Raw genomic sequence first — 17,937 nt, forward strand, 5'->3', positions numbered from 1 at the left:
TATTAACATGTGACAATGACTGACCCTGAAGTCACAGTAACATAGCAGAAAGAAAGGTAGGGTTTCCCTCTCTTCCTATTTCTTTTAAAATAAAATAAAATAAGCTCTTTCATTCTAATTGAAAGCATGTGGTAAAGCTTGAGGTCCTGAGAACCTATACCCTCCTCAGTATAGAGCTCCAGCCTTGCTGAATTGTGCCAAAAGGTCTCATTGGCTTGGATAAAAATCAGAGAAGCATTCACACTTCCATATAAGCCTACATACCCACAGTTTAGTGCTCATAAATCCCACTGAGGGGGTATAAAGTTCAAATATTGACTAGATCTGCACACTGACAAAACCTGACATCGGCTTCAAAAGAGCTCCATCAGCATAACTAGACAAAGACTTAACCAGTCTTAAAGCTGAGAGGAGCCTGAGGCACAACATTTACATCCAGGCTTGGACCCAAAGTATATGTTTATTTTTTCCCCATTATATTGGTACAAGAGCCCCCCATTCTCTTGGTCAGATCAAGGCTCCCTGTCCCCAGTACTATAACAACCCAAGCTATAACAATAACAGTAAGAAAGCCCTTCCTTATTAGGTGCTAGAAACTACTGTGTATTTAATGCAATGCTTCACACAGCCATAGGCACAAGTCAGTAAATGCACAAGTCAAAAGTTCCCTGCTATAATGCTGACTCTGCTGCAGTGCACATTTCAAAAGCTGTATGGAGAGAAACCAGCTAAGCCATAGATTTGACTGGAAAGCCAGGCATAGCAATTACTGCATCTTTGTGACACCCTGGAGACATTGCCTCTGGCTGGACCTTCCCTGAGCCCTTCTGCTCAAAGTTCAGGACTATAGCGACATATTAACGTGTGCTTTATCAGATGGCATCCAAAGACAGCCCTCCAATGACAGCCTGAACAAAAACAGTTAGTACATTATTATTTTTCTTACTTTATTATTTCTCATGGGAGCCACCAAGGCCAGAGCCAGCTCATGGGTGGACCTGTCCCTGCCAAGCACTGCAGGGCACAGGCTCTGGTGAGAAGGGCTCCAAGCTTGCACCCACCTCAGAGACACACTGCTACTGAGCCAGTCACTCAGGGAAGGGCTGCCCTTCTGCCTCCTGACTTGCTGAGGGAAGTACAGAAGTCCTTTCATGTGTCCCTTCTCTTGTCTTTTGGCCAAACCAAACGCAGGCGTGCACTAAGTCCCAGTGATTACTTGGAAGCCTAAATGGTCCAAACAGACTAATTCTTCTCAGCCAAAGGAGCTTCTCCAAAACATCAGGGAAAAATTGACTTTATGGGTTTTTTGAGCACGCACTCTTAACATGGGTACATTGGTGTGTCACACTCAAAGCCCTTGTGCTGATTTTCAAGACCCTCAAGCTGTTGGGTGGAGCTCATGGCAGAGGCCCTAAGCCTAAACAGTGTTCATGAAACCATGGAATTTCAAAGAGAACAGCTGAAGTGACAGAGTGAAAGCTTTGTCCTCAACAGTCACAGAGCTATGGTATTCTCTCCTCATGGACTCTGGAGGGGAAGGTGCATCAAAGCCTTCCAGAAAGGAAAGAACCTGGGAAGCATTCCTTTCACTGCATGCAACGCCTACTTGCTATGTGGGCTGAATGGTGTGGAAGGAGACAGAGAAAAAAAAGAAGTACTAAATTTCCTTAAGATCCTTCCAAGAAAAGTCCAAGTGACACATCAAAAAAAGAGGACCTTCCTATTCCTGAGTAAGTCCTGATTAACTGCAGTAGGGAACTCAGATCATATGATGATGAGAATGCTAAAAAAAAGAGAAAGATAAATTACTTCAGGCCTCATTTCCATTTCTGGAAAATCAGGCTTTAACATCTTTATGGCAGAAGCTATGCATACACAGCATATTAAAATTTCCTTCTTGGTAGGGGTCTTGGAATAAATGACATGTAACTAGCAAAAATGAAAGTTAGGCAGATCCATGTCCACCTCAGATCTGTCTTGGTGAGGGAATAGAAACCATTGAACTCCATGCAACCCAAAAAAAGAATTAATTGAACAGAAACCATATTTGATCACAACAGCCACATGACAAGGTTTGTCTAAAGGTTAACAGTCTTTCATGGAGACAAGCCTCATGTGATGGTGCCTGGCTGCCAAAAAATGGGGTACATGCACAAAGAATGCTTTATTAGATACTTTTTAAAACCTCAGTATTAAGAATAAGAACACCAACTAAAAATGCAGATAGTGATGTTTGTTGTGACTAATTTGACCTCTTGAAAGCAAGACCTATTAAATCACACCGTTTTTTGGCTGAGTTAGAAGTTTCCTTGGAGTAAATTAGGTCAAGAGGCCTCAGGCAGGTAAGCAAACCCCCTATACAGAAGAAGAGAAGGCTACATCTGTCTGTTGAGGACTGGTAAGCAAAAACATGGGCCTGAGGGGAACAATCTGTAGCAAATGGATAAAATTCAACCCATTTTTAAAAGTGGGTGAAAACTGCACAGCAGGGACAACCTATAGATTGCAAATAGGCAATATACAATGAGCTCTGCTGGTGTCTCTTACTGCAGCCCTGCATTTTTCCTTGCTTTTCCAACCCTGGGCTTCTCACATATCTCTGCCAGTGCCCTTCACTCATCATGTACAAGATTTCCTGCCATACCAGGTCTTTGGCTCATAGAAAGAGAAAGAGTCAGTTATGCCAAAATTTGTGGCAGTTTTGTGATGTCAAAAAAAAAATCCCATAGAGGACACTTTTCACTCGCAACTGAAAATTACAGACTTTGACCTCAGATCCCTGGAGGTGAAGGGACTACATTGACTTCCGGCAAATCAAGCCCCTAAATGCAGCACTTGTATGGAACTGGAGCACAATAAATGTTTTCTTTGAGCAGGACCTGTAGCTCTGGCATTCCTGAGCAGCTCTGATCTCCTACAAAGCTTAGCCTTTTGGGCTTTTGGGGGTGGTGAGGTTAGAGCAGCAGTGAGCAGCTCTCTCCCACTTCCAGGAGTTTCTGAGCTGGTAGGATTATTTCAGACATGGCTCCTGATGAACTGAGGCTGGGATCAGCCCTGAATGGAGGAAGGTACAGGCTCTGGCATGTGCTTTACAGCAGGTCTCTATCAGAGTCACAGGGCATGTAAATCACAGGGCTGGGTGTCTCCCACAGGAAGATGAGACGTGGATGGGGATTTGCAGCAGGGGCTGTACGTGCAGGCACAGAAAAGAGATGGGGGGCAGGGAGTCCAGTCTTGACACTCCTATAATTAACACTGTGCTGCAAGCTTAGGAGGCTTAGGAGCTGGAAGGGGCAGCTGGTGTCACACAGACCCTGCTTGTTCTGCCAGACAGCCAAACTGTCCCCATTTAAAACTACAATAGAAACCAGATGGAGGAGGACGAGAGAGCGTGGAGCAAGGCACCAGTCAGAAGGGAAATTGAGTTATAAACACTCTGCACACAAAAGACAATACTTCTCTTCCCCTAGACAAAAATAAACCAGAAGGGCAGTCACAGTAACTCGTTCCACTCTCACTGGGGATCACCTCCAACTTCAGTGTGCACCTTCACCAGGCTCTTTTCCAAGACAACAGCCCATGCCACCTCCTTTACAGGTGTCTGCTACTCTCACTGGGTCAGGCACCACTTCTCCTCCTTCTGATCCCCCCAGCTCCCAGTGTCAGCACTGGGCACTGAAATTCCCACCTCCCTGCCCTGCTGGCTCTCCCTTCTCTTGTCCCTTCCCAGTCACGGTGCTGCCACCCCCCAAAGCTCCCCACCAGCAAGCCAGGTGCCCATTCTTTGCCAGCCTGGCAAAGGCTCCATCTGGCACTGGACTGAGCACTTTGGATCCCCAAGCAGCCCAAGCTGGAGAGGTCACTAAGAAAAGAGGGAGTGACCCCATCCAGTCACCAGTGGGAGGATGGCCTCCTGGCCTCCCACCAAAGCCAGCAAAGGGCAAGGAGGATGCTGGTCCAGCAGCAGATGCAGGCAATATCCTGGCCTTCAGTGCCACCTTCCAGAAGAAACTCTGAGTGTCCATGGGCTACAGAGGGGCCCAGGGAGGAGGTTGCTGAGTCAGACACCCTAACCAGTCAGTGTGAAGGGTGCCCAGTTAGACAGTAAGTCAGCTAACCTGGACAGGGCCATGTGCTCAGGGTGCACTGCACTGAGCTGAACTGAACAGCAGCATACTGAATTTTCTACTTTATCCTTCTGTTATTTTCTCAGACTACTCCTTGTAAGGAAAAGCACTGCTGACAGACATGCTCAGGGCCTCCTTGGTAGTTGGTTTCTGCCACATGGTGGAGGTTTTATGTCCTCTCTAATTTTATTTTAATTTTAGTTCAGCTATTGGGAGGATAAATGCAGACCTTTCATTTCACCTGGAACACCAACTTTTTGATTTTTGACTTGCAGGAAATAGTTTGGATTTTTTTTTTTTTTTAATTTCCCCTCACTATGAATCCTGCACCATAAAAAAAAAAAAAAAGCTGCAGACATTTTTATTTCATCCTTTTGGTTTTGTTATACATAAGTATTTTTTAAAATTGTCTTCAATGAACCTCAATAGTAGTGCATGCTTCCTATCATGCTATGTCAATACCGCGACAATAAAGGTCAAAAGTCTCCTGTTTCAATTTAAATTACTGAAATAGGAAATACTTCCTTTTATAAAGGGTTTCAGTCTGTACTAAGCGAGAGTTGTTATTTTGTACAAAATAATAACGAAATAGAACAAACTAATATATTCTGTTGGCCTCCTAATCACAGGAAAGGAACAACATTGTACAAATGGCAACATACTTGATCATCAGTATCTCTGATATGATATTTTTCTGCATTTCCTGACTTTCTACTGTAAATCACGAGTTTTAAAGCTGATTCACTATATTTTTTTTCTTTTTTGCTGACATGGCCTGATTTTCACTAGGCATAAGGTTGGTTGAGAAACAGACTTGAAAGCAGATCAAGCTGTGCTCTCCTCCCTGCAGCTCACCCGAGCCCTGGTGCAGCACATCAGTCACAACACCAGATTTTCTCCCAGTGCACTGCCCTAACCAGTGGCAGCTAAGGATAAATCCTGCCTTCCCACCACATAGCATTTCCTTTGCCTTCCACTGTTTCCTTGCCAGCACCAGCCAGGGATGGAAGGGACCACAGCATCCAAAATCCATGCAGAGGGTCTCTGCTGCTCAGAGATTAAAATGGCAGAGCTGGGAAAGGGGATGGTTTGCCCTGTCAGGACATAAATGCTACAAGGACAAAGCTTCAGTTTCCAGGATGTCTGTGCATACTTTTCACCAGCACTAAGTTCATTTTACAGAATAAAAAAAAAAAAAGAAAGAAAGAAAAAAAAAAGCCAAAACCTGTTTCACTCTCAAATTCCAGTGTTGAATTTGGCTGTTAGCTGTGGCCAAGCTGCCACAACCCCTCCATACACACACACGCCTGTATTTGAACAGCATGAGACAGTAAACAGCACCAAACCAGCTTAAAAACAAACCACCTTGGTTTGTACAATTCACCTTGGCTTCTCTCCTTTAGCTGCCATAAACACAGTTTAAAGGGATGAATGGTTGGCACCAAGGTGATCCTGTCCATATGGGCAGCACAATTTATTCACTGTGTAAGTCACACACTTCATGTGTTTTTTCCCCTCTGTTTCTGTGAGAAATGGCCCTGTAGTGTCACAAAGGTTATCACAACAGTGCCATTCCCTGTGATGAAAGCACTGTCCTGTCACAGTTGTGATTTTGTGGGCAAAAATGTAGGAAAAACAGATCTCAAATCTGTCAGATGCTGCGAGCCATCACCCTCCATGGCCTGCGTGGGAAGTGGAAACACTGAGTGCTGTTTGGGATGTGCCCTTCTAATTCCAAGCACACACATTTCAACACAACCTGCAGGCTCACACATTTCAACACAACATCCCTGCTTGGGAGTTTGAGTGAAGCCAATGGCACCACCTTCAAGGATATTTTTTTTCCCCCATTGATATTATACCCAGCTTACATCTAACATATCTAAATAAGACATGTGGGAACACCTGATTTTCCAGAGCAGATCTGACAACTGTGATGTTTGAAGCAGGAATGAAAAAGCCCTTGGCAGACCCAGCCAGCTCACAGACAGCACACATCAAAGAGAGCCTAAGAGAAAGCACTGCCAAAGCAGGCACTGAATGCTGACTCTCAGCCCCGGCGGTCACCGTGCCCCTCTGAAATGTGACTTTACCTTGACATAGCTGGCAAATTCTGTCACGCAGGCACTTTTGAAAGAGGTTGTACTAAATACTAGAATAGTTTTGTTAGGAAAACATCCTGCTGAGAATTTCCTGAAAAAAAAGGACCAGATAACAGAACAGGATATCTCCACTCCTAGCTTTTATGACTCTGTGGTACAACCACCTCAGAAAACAGTGGCTCAGGTTCTGCATGGCAGGTCAATGAGCTGTGCACGTCCTCAGCTAACCATTCCAATCCGAACTACCCTGATCCACAGCAGATTAGGGTGGATCTTGTACAGCATTTTGTTTACCACATCACAAGCAATCAGGATAAATAATTCTGGAGATAAGAGTAACTGGACAATTTATGCTGTGTCTGGGAATGGACTCGGGTGTAAGCATAGAAAACATCAGAATAGTTTTGGAGCTGCATGTAATGAATTGACCTCTGTCTTGGTAAATGCCTAGATGCTGTGATGACAAGCAAGCTGTAAGACAGGAGTTCTGCCATGGACCTCGATTCTGGTGACAGGTACCAAAACCAGTAACAAATCCAAAGGCTGCACCAGCTGATGGAGTGCAGGAGAAGGGCGATGCCGCTGCTGCAGCTCAAGGGAGCTGGGACAAGCAACCTGCCAGGGAAGAGCCCAGGTAAGTGTTGGGTGATGGGATGGAAAGCCAGCAATGTAGGCTTCATATGAAGTCTCTTGACAGCCTACTGTCTTTCGTCCAGATGGATAAACAAGCTCATGGCGTGTTTTCTGTATCATGCTTTCCTTTCTTCTTCTGCTCTCCTCTTAAGCATAGAAATCCAAGTAAGCCATGCTAACCCACTTAACTGCTGGCAACAAAGCCCCAGATTGCATGGACTCCATAAGTTTCTTCCTCCTCTCACCAGATTTTGATCTACATGTTTTCATTTACAAGAGCTTCAGAAGAAATTTAAAAATCAAGCACATCTTTTACTTGGGCCTGCCACCTGATATAGACCTGCTCATTTTCTCACAGTCCCAAAATTACTGTGGAGGCAACTTGTAAGCTTTAACACATGCTTCTTGACTGTTGTAAGGAGGTAGAACCCAAAATCTCCCTCATCACTTTGAGATTCCTACATGGGATTATTAGGATTCCAGAATCAGGAGAGCAGCAATTCAAGGGGATCAATGCTCCCTACCTGAGTGTCAGTGTTAGTTTGTCCCTTAGTCCTTTTCAACTTGGACTCTAGTGTGCTAGGCAATAGGAATTCCAGCTTTCTCTTTATAATACAGACTTTTGGGGCTGTTAGAAGGAAATTCTGAGTGCTTAGATGTGCACCTGAAAAATACCAGTGACTAGTTAAACAGTTTTGAAGTCCTTTGTACTGTGCCCTTCACAAGCACCATCTCCATACACCGAAATTTGCAGCAATCTCTAGAGGACATTGAATCTGCCTGCAGCTTCTGTGCTGCTCTGTAATGATCTCCCACTGCTCAACATATCCTTACTTCCCTTTTGTAGCAGTGGCATGGCGGTGACAAAAGCAGCTAATTCCCAAATAAATGCTATTGGAAGGCTGTAGAAGAGAAAAGATGAAGCAAGGAACTGGGCTGTTATATCAGGAACACCCATGCTGCAGCAAAGTGGGCTGCTCTGCAGTTCTCTCTGCTGTTCTTCTCCAGGAAATTTCTGGAATGTGTAATTTTCCTTCAAATGTGCAAGGAGAGGATGGAGGCTCACTGGCACTCATGGCTCTTCTTCCATGCTTGCCACACGTTCACAAGCATACATGACTACTCCCAAGCTTTAAAGCACACATCCAGCTGTGCCAGCTAACTCAGGATCGCAGTGTCAATGAGCTCAGATGCGTAAAAGGGAGAACAGGGGCTCATCACCCCACTGAGAGCCCAGGTTATCATTCATAGCAAGGTACAAACTAACAGAGAAGCTGGTCCTGGACCAAGCTCTCATGTGGAAGAAAAATGGCATGGTTGAATCTCACAGAACTTACTTATATCTTCTCCCTTCTTTTTCTTTTGCCCTCTGTCTCACTATGGACTGATGCAGACTGACACTGGGTTATGCAGCAATGTTCTTTCACTCAGGCCTCTCCCTGATCTTGCCTCTAGGGCTCTCCTAGTCAAGAGCGGTACAGCAATTTCCAGAGGTTATTCCAAATGGGCTGTTTTACAGACAGTCAACAACTTAGGGCAAAGAGCAGGAGAAATCACCGAGGATCATTACATATCACAGGCAGACAGATGAGGAGCCTGAATGCAAACCCATGACGGCTGCAAATGAGAAGTGAAAGGCAAACGAAAACAGACTTTTGCTAAAAAGTAAATAAGGCTTTATGATTTCAGTCTGATTGAAAACAAACATGCAAAGGCACTAGCAATAATCAAGCATTATAATTTGTAGCCAAGCAGCATCAAATCCATTCCATCTTTGCTCAGTTGCTGAGCATATATTTAGACTGAGTGCTTTCATTGCCAGGTTGCCTGGGCCTGACCCAAAGAAACACACTCATACAAAAAATCCCATTGGACTCATCAGCGTGTTCCACAAAAGAAAATAGGATCAATTTGTTCTACACCCTCTCACCTTTTACTGAGACATGCAAATACTAGCAAAGGAGGTATACAAATGATAGAAGCATTTTCACCAGCTTTACAGGAGCACAAAATGATGGTGTGAGTTCCAGCACAGAGTGGAGAATTAAGATTTCTGCTGGCACTGGAAGGTCACCTAGTAATGCTCCCCCCAACCCTGCTCAGAGGAGGCTGAAAACAGGTCAGTATTTCTCTGAAGAGGATTAAGCTGTGGGTGACTGGGGTTGCTGATGTTTTCCTGGTGAAACAAGGTGCTGCTCTACCCATCCTAAGTCATGCCCAGGTATATGATCACAACAGTCTGTGGGCTCAGTTTCTGGATCTGAAAAACATGGGGAAAATTCTGCCAGAAGCAGCATCTGATCAGACACATATAACTCTACACAAAAATAAAGGCATATATCAGCATATTAATGTGTATGCATACATATACACAAATGAATGTATTTTTACACATACAATTATATTTGTTTATGTATGTATGTGTGTGCATGTGTGAGGTTTCATGTGCATTACCAGGAAGTTCTTCTTAGAGAAACAGATGGGTTGTCAATCAAAGCCTAACAAAGTCAAAAGACATGAAAGTCACGCTAGGCCAATGTCACAGGTCTGGGAGACACATCATGACATGCTGGTCCTCCTGCTTGTTGCTGCTGAAGGCTTTGCTGGGTGAAGCCCTCACCCACAGCCAGGGAAAGCTGTTGGTCTGGGGGATTGCTCCTCAAGCATGCATGGACATCTGCATCAGCAAGCCCAGAACCAGTCTCAATGGACTGGTTTATCTCAGTAGTTTAGTTAAGAAGGGCAGCCCATGGGATATGGGTCATGTTGGCTACACCTTTTCATCTTCAGGGGCTGCAGTACTCTAAAGTGTATTCTTTCAGCCGTGCTCACAAGGATTTTGTTTTCTTTTCCATACACCAGGGAGGGTAAAGAGCTCAAGAAGAAGCTGCTGAGCAGCCTGGCTCAAACATCTGCATGTGTTTGCTCCTTCAGGGCTTCTTGCAGAAACAGCAGGGAGCACAGCACTGCTCCATCTGCCAGCCTTGTGGCACATCAGGGCTCACATATGTTGCAAGAGGGCAGCTTGCTCGCTCTGCAGAGCCTGAGAGAATCAGCAAGGACAGCAAAGGAGGCAGAACAACATTTGCAGATGGTGTCACAATGCCTCTCAGCCCTCCAGAGGCTGAGCTGGGCTAGGATTGTTTAGAATGTTTCCTGCCATGCTGTTTGTGTCTGTCCACCTCCACCTCAGGACGTCAGCACACAACTACTGAGATGCACCCAGAGGACAAGGAATGGTTTCTCCAAGGCTAAGCTGCAGGGACTGGACCTCTGCAACTGCCTGCCGGAGGTGGAAGGGCATCAGAAATAGAAACTAACTCTGTCAGATGGTCAGGGATGAAAGGAGGCACAATGTTGCTTTTAAAGACACTGGTAAAAGAGGAAAAGAAATAAAGCTGAATAAAATACTCAGCGTGATGGTATCTCCTTACTTCTCAAGAAGGCTTCTATCCCCTCACCTAGTAAGGACAAGTCAGGAAAGACATCCATCTACACAGCACTCTTCTTTGTACTCACAAGGCCCTTCTGCTCCCAGTGGTAGCACTGTCCCCATGTCTTTCTGCACAAGAAATCCTCCACAGGGGATACAAGCCTCTCACTCCCTTCACCTCTCAATAAACATGCATGCCAGGGGTTATCAAACTAAGGGTCATTCTCAGTGCTAACAATAGGAAAAAACCCAATACCAAGCAGTTACTAAAGCAGTAAATCTAATCACTTGGCAATTGTGTTCCTCGGTTTCCAAGCCCCCCAACAGATTCCTGATATAGTCCATATTTCACACTTTATTTTGTTTTCCATTTTGCAAAGGGCAGGCTCTGAAGCAGTATGAAGAAAAACAACTTTCCTGCTCCCCCTCCCCCACTTTTTTTCCCCCCCATGCTATCTGTGCTCCAAGTCAGGCCAGGTAGTGCTTATCATTTCCTCTGCACAGCAAACACCAGGGTGCATGCGTTTCCTGCTGGCTGGTCCTGAACTGCGAGCTGACATTGTTTTCAAGGCCCCCTCTCTCAGAGGCAGGAGCAGCTCTGCTGCACAGCTCTTCCTGTTGATGTCAGGCTCCTCTTCCTCCTAAAGCAAATGGGCTTCCTGACGGCATCTGTGTCCTTTTCCATGAGGACTGGCAGGAACCATTTTCCTACCCAATGGCAGGGAAAAGAAAAAAAATAGTACTGGAGAAAGAGATGTAATAGGGAGGAGCAGAGGTGGATGGGTTTTTTACATGCTTTTTCCATACTTTTTTTCCAAGTAGTCTTGGAGAACATCTGGGGTCCCTCTCAATGAGGAGGAGGGAGAAGAGATAAGAGGTCAAATCAATACAGTTATGTCTTAGGGATGCTGGTATTTGCAAGTAGCAGAAAATCACTTATTAGCAGAGACCATCAGAGACTAATTACAGCTGCCGATTTCCCACTGCTAAGGAATGCAAGCTCACAATAGAACAGCTACAGCCACAGCCCCTGCGTTCCAGCAGCGCTGTCATAAGCTGTGGGAAATGCCAAGACCTTTACACCAGACTATTGCCTTCCTTTTTATTCTCTCAAATGGAGGAATCACTACCACTGCCAGTGCTGTTTCATCAGCAGTGGAGAAAATGGGCGACAAATGTGCAGAACACAGCTCACACCAAGCTGAATCACTTCAGCTCCACGGACTGCCACTGTGTGTGTCACTGCCACAGCAGAGAAGAGGAAACCCAACCAGACATCATTTCAGGCCTCCCCCAGCCCATGGTATTCAAGGTTTGCACCATCCCATTAAAGAAGCCAATGGGCTTGTCCCATCTCCCATCAGGAAGTCTGCAGTTTGCTGCACAGTGTAAGAAATAGACATGGAGCCTGCGGCTACAGGGACACACAGCAGGGCAGAGGGTGAGGAGCACAGCCAGAGGGTAACAGTGCTGCCTGCCCTTCACAGGATTTCAGCCACAGGGGCCCCATGGCCTCCCTCACAGAGCAAGGAGTTGGGTCCCCTTAGGACATGCACCCCAGCAGGAAAAGGCTTCTCTTGACTGGGGAAATGGAGCCCCCCAGCATTTTCTATACCACTTCCATACCACTGTAGCCAAACAGGTGGGGTGGGGAGGGTGTTCACTAAAGGGTGCACAGCAATAACCAGAATAGGACCTGTCCCTTAGCAGACTGTCTAGAACTAGTGCTCCTAATTGTCCTCTGGGATGAGTCATAAGTATATGTTAATAAAATACATTCTTATAATGTGATATTCTCCTTTTTTTCCTATTTGTGGCCTAGTCACCTTCCTGAGACACTGCAGTAACTAAGCAAAGGACTATACCTCCAATTTCTGTCCGCAGTTTGCCACAAACTAGAGGCCAACAAAATTATTCCAGCTGTATGCAACTATAGTCAACAGCAGATGTGGCCCCAAGCCTGGCAGAGCCAGCAGAGCTGCAAGAGAGTGAACTGGGGCTTAGTTTTCATCACCAGAAGAAATTCTTACTCAAGGTGCAGTTGCAAAATCTTAAATGCTGGTAAGACGCAAAGGAAAAAAGCCCACCTACATTCATTCTCCCAGCAGGAGCTGGCCAGGGCTGCAGAAATGTGCAGTGCTGACTCTGGAGCAAGCATTCCCAGGCACAGAGGGTGTGCCCCCCACGGCTGGAGCTGTGCCAGTGCTCACACACCACAGTGGGATGGGGAGCTGCTGTGGCAGCAAAATCACCCTTGGCTGGAGGGGGGCACAGGAGACACCGAGCCCACATCTTCCTGCCACCCTCTCCCCCTCTCAAAGCACCGCCTGCTATTCGTGAATGAATTACCTCAATCCCTCTTAAGCAGTGTACTGACCAGGAAAAGGGCGTGGGGATTATTAATGGAAAAATCCTTGAGTCTTTCAGCCCTGCAGTGTGGCTACAGTTACAAGGAAAACAGGATACCAAGCGGCATATGGGGAGGAGGAAGAGAAAAGGAGCACAAACTCTAATGACCTGCAGGGATTAGCTGGGGAGGAAGAACAAAGTGCTGGTGGTGAATAGGCACAGCTGGCCCAATGACCACAAGAGAAACGAAGGCACACAGCAGTGGTCTGCACAGGGAGGCACAGCATCGAGGGAAAGAGCTGCCTCTGCGTGATCAAGGGCTTGTAGCCATGAGTGAATGGAACTGTGAGAGGACATTAAAGAGTAGGGAAAACATCCTAACGCTGGGACACACTATCATGAAGAATTGCCTTCTCAGGGACAGGGTGGGAGGCAGGCTTCCTGGATATTCAAAATCCATCAGGAGATTACTCTGAATGGAATGGTTCTGCACTGGCCACTGAGACAAAGACAAAACCATCTCACCAGCCTTCCCATGTCATTATCAGGTGGTGCCTTTTAAGCCACAGAAACATTCCCTGGAAGAGTTTGCTGAGTTAAAGGAAAGCATAAGTGCCAGCACTCACTACAGCAAGGGACAACCATAACCAGCAGCTGGAGTTTAAATTGGATACTAGAGCATGTGGGAAGAAAGGCCACTTGAAAATCATCCAGCTCAAAGATTTTCCAGTAGGAAAGTGTGCGTTTCACAAAATCCAAATGTTTCACCAGAATGCATGGATTCTGTTCAATTTTTCAACCAACACTCAGTTACACTGTTTCTAGAAGGTTAAATATATTTACTCCTTTATTGTCATTTTTCACTTAATTAAACCTTTTAGAGAATTTTTATTTAGGGGTAGTTTCTCCTTTTTTATTCCAGTTCTGGATGAAAGGAAATCTTGTGGTAGAGGAAGATGGAGTACAGTACAGTGCAAAACAGGAACCAGCTCTAATGGTCATTGAGTGATATCATCAATGCCTGCCTAGTGTTTGCTCCTCTCTGTACACTTCTGAGGATGGCAGCACTGTTCCTTGCAAGCTGAAGCCCAGAATATTGCATGTTTCTTGACAATGAATGAGAAAAAAGGAGGTGAATGTCCTATGGTTGGCTTTTCAACCCTCAGGACACAAAACCCCCTCATTTGAAATCTTGCTTGTATGTCACGTCCCCCATTGTGAGGATAAAACCTCAGCACAGTCTCACAAAATGTGCTTTGCTTATGTCAGCAAAAATCTAAGCCCTCGGCAAGGAGTCATGAATTAACAGAGGATAAGGATCATTCTCATCCCATAGGTGCAAACAGGAGAAACAGAAATTATTTGTCAGCCTGAGTCATGCACTGAGATAGAGGAAGAGCTAAGGTTAAGAGACAGTTTTCTTGTATCTCAACCCCTGACAAACAGAAACTTATGTTCAAAAATTCAGAAGTTGTTAAAGCATGCAGAAATTGCAACTGGTTTGTCAGAATCACTGACCCAGAAAGTTGAGTTGAAAATCTCACACAAATGTGTTTTTCTGGAAGAGGATCAATTTCCCCCAAGCTTCCACCAAACCAGAAAGAATCTCCCTAACCAAAGTCCTACCCTAAACCTGAACATACAGGCTAAAACCTCAGAAGATTTGAATCAGAGATCACTGATCAGATGGTCAGAGAAACCTTTGGGTTGTTTGTCCTAGAAGTCAGTTGGTGCCAAAAGACCAGACTTCAGTAACTCTGTTCCTGGGAATGTTTGGAGTTGGTCCTGTGCTTTGTGGCTTGGTGTCACTTCTATAATTCTTTTCTTTCTTTTTTTTCCTCTTGAATGGTTGTCTCATAACTGAATACCACAATAATAGCAAGACTGTGTCAAGGGGTCATCTAGGGAGAAACTGCAATATTTCTGATCATTTCAGGGAAGGGAGGTTGGGGGTAGGGGGTGGGTGAGGAGAGGCCTGAATTCCTTGCAAAAGATGCTCTTTCTGTTTACATATCAGTTATACCACACTTCTTGCATTCCATGTCTACTGACTTCTTCCATCTCCTCAGCTACTCATTATTTTCCTTTTTTTATCTTTCATTTTAATTTCACAGCACACTCAGTTTTCAGCATAACTTTCTTTCCCTGGAATTCAGACTCAAGCCCCACCTTTGGGACCTGGATGGAGGTTTAAAATCCCTCCCCAGCAAAAATGCACTTGGATCTGGCATTTACAATTCAAGCCCATATCTTCCAACTGCAGCTCTAAACTGCATCAAAGACTTTTGTTCCTAGCTTTTGTTCCCATCCCTCGTTCCCTTCTCTGTTCCCCTGAAATGTCAGCAAGCACGATGGCTTTGTTGGTGCTGTCAGGGTGGTCTGCCCGCTTCCCACGCCGGCCACGCGGATTGGCCAGCCATGGAGCAGCCAGCATGTCACTGGGTGTCTCCTCCAGGATGTTGTTGTTCCTCACACCAAAGCAGTGGCCTGAAGCAGCAACACTGCCATGAAATCAACAGAAAACAAATCCACCTCCAGCTGCCCTGGCTGGCACGAGGACGCGCGGACTGTTCCAAACCAGCAGCTGCTGATGCTGCCAGGCACACAGGAAAACCATGCTGGGGGATCAGGGCTCTCCTTGGCTATTGGGATGGGTATCCACCCCTTCAGACACATTCCCTGCTTTTTCTGGAGGAAGAGGCCAAATATATGCATTACTGCTGCCTCCGGAGCCAGTGGACTGCAGGGCTGTCAGAACTCAGATCTCATGGCTGTTCTAGTTCTGCTGACTTCTCTCAAATCCAAGGGTATGTGTGTCAGGGTAGGGATAGGGTGGCCAGGAATATCCTGCCCCAGAGGCCTCCTTAGATGCCCCCAGGACTGCTCTGAGATGACCTGGGACGTTCCTGAGCCATGCTGCTCCTTGTAAGATTGCAGGAGAGTCTGTACTGAGACCAGCAGGCTCTGCCTGACCTCAGGGAACTGCCCATAAAATGTGTCTTCCTGCTGTCACAGCATCCCAGGGCAGAGTTCTTGGAAGGAAAGGGGAAAATCAGCTGAAGCAACTAGCAACCACAGGCCATTTCTTTCTGCCCCATCACAAGAAACATTTTTAGCCTGCACTCCCCAGTAAGGGTTGCCCTAGCATTGCTCCTTGGCCCACGTGAAATGTTTGTACCAAGGGGGATCTTCAGGACTTCCAGGGCTTTTGTCCTGCTCTCTCTCTCTTCTTTGCCCACCAATACGCTGTAAAATTTTGGTCATGGCCTCTCAGTTGTTCCAAAATAACATGTTTGGTGTTTGGCTTCAGCCTGAGAAGACTGAGCAAGGCTGCTCTACTGCACTTTCCTGGGAAGCATTACAGTAAGGATGTGATCCAATTTAGGAATGAGCTGAGGCTCTTCCTGCTCTCTGTTCTGCTTCTCTCAGGTTCAGTTGATCTTTTCCTATCACAATGCTTTTTCCCACTCTTTATTTTCCATTAATTTCCTTCAATTACAGAAAAAAGGGACCCTGGCCAAAGAGGAATTTTGCTGCAAGTCTCACAAAAGTTCATGTTTGTCTGCAGCTTAGTTTCATTCAAGGAAGGTCATTCTGTGTCAAGCACACTCAAATCAGACAATGCCTTGTCTCCAGGTCTCCAAAACCTCCTATCCAGACACTGTCATCAAAGCTTTCAACTTGGACACTGCTCTGATCCATACCCAACCTCACCAAGAGTTTCTCAGTAATTTGAGAAGGGTTCTAGGCCAACACAACCTACTTCTCTTGGAACTGACAGCACCACTGTCTTCAATGTCAAATGCAGCAACTTACAACAGTCAACCTTCTGTTGAGAAATCCACCTAAAATTTGGTTATTTTTTCATTCTTTGCATCAGTTGAGTTCTGGTGCATTCCTTGGACATCCTTGGAATTAAGTCATGGCTCACTCTAGTAGTAACAAGAAAAGTGTGGATGTTGCAGAAACACTTTGTCACACGAGAGATTTGCAAGTATCCCCATCACATAGAAGTTGCCTTTGATCTGCTGTTTCACTAACCCAAATCGTAAGCCCCTTTACGGCTGGGAATAGTTTCTGTATATCCAGAGCTGAGTACTTCCATACCAGTTGGCTGCAGTATCCCAGATTTATACTAGTATCACTGAGGTCAGAGGCTGGCCCCACGCCATGCAGGCTGTGCCTCAGGAATAGCTCAGTGGTGAAAGGCAGCATGCTGAAATGGAGGCAAGGAGTCAGAAGCTACAAGGTGCTGGAGAAACGTTTCAGAGCCACAGTAACAAAATGAAGACACTCTTCTTCTGACAGCATGAAAATCCCTTAAACTGCTTGCGTCCCACTGCAAGAGACTCTGTGTATGGAGTGGTTGAAAGGACACACGGAGTGATGAGAGCCCTGTGCTAGGGAAGGCTCGTGGCACAACATACAGACAAAGGGTTTGCTCCTAACGGGATCCCTTGGCTTCTACAGCCCTGCTCCATCCAACCTTGCCACACTGCTCTGCACAGCCCCCTCTACTCCACAGCTTCACACACCAGAGGATGCTGGGCAGGGGACATGCAGTGAGGCCAGCTGTGCCTCCGGCCCACGTGAGCAGCAGATGAAAGAAGTTGCAAGGAAACACATCAGTACAAATCCATGAAGTGCAGATACAGCTGCCAAGGCCTAAAGACCAGTGCCCGGGTCCCCTAGGCACAGATGGCCCCATGTGGAGACTGGTTTCACACACAGCATTCAGGTCATCCCAGTTTCTAAGAGAGCTCTGGGCAGAGATGGGAGACAGTTGTATGAATCCTACACATAATGCACTTCCCTTGATCTGAAAAGCTGGGCATGATGGCATGATTCAGCTGCATAACCTGGTTCATAAACCAGTTTGCTTTGCAGAATGCAAGCAGATATTTGGGGGAATGACATCCTATTGGACTAGGAATGGAAGGGGAGATGGCAAAGAGGGTGGGAGTCACAGTCAGGTGTATGCAGGCAAGCTTGTCCTGCTCAGAGAAAGCTACGGAAAAGTTGCAAAAGATAGCGGTGTTCTCAGGAAATCCAGTTTTGAATCTGGCTTGCCTCACCCTGACCTGAGACTCCTTTATAAATTACATCAGGAAGGCAGCACTGGCCAACAGAACACAACAGTTAATCATAAAATGTGAAGAATATCTATTATGTGCTCAGCTAGTGACATTTTAAAGCCTATAATTTTTTGCATCTGCAGTCTCCTGGCCTGTAGTATTTATTCTCTTTTCCCTTGGAGCCAACCTAGAGACAGACTCAGATAAAAATCCTGAGA

General features: G+C 45.8%; 1 protein-coding gene across 1 annotated transcript in view; it reads right to left on the reverse strand.

Annotated features, from left to right (window-relative positions):
- The window catches only part of ARHGAP31 (Rho GTPase activating protein 31), a 60,630-nt gene that overhangs the window by 24,799 nt on the left and 17,894 nt on the right, over positions 1–17,937 (reverse strand). The gene's annotated exons all lie outside the window — the stretch shown is intronic.

This window comes from Zonotrichia leucophrys, chromosome 1 (assembly GCF_028769735.1).
Source record: "Zonotrichia leucophrys gambelii isolate GWCS_2022_RI chromosome 1, RI_Zleu_2.0, whole genome shotgun sequence".
NCBI lineage: Eukaryota > Metazoa > Chordata > Aves > Passeriformes > Passerellidae > Zonotrichia > Zonotrichia leucophrys.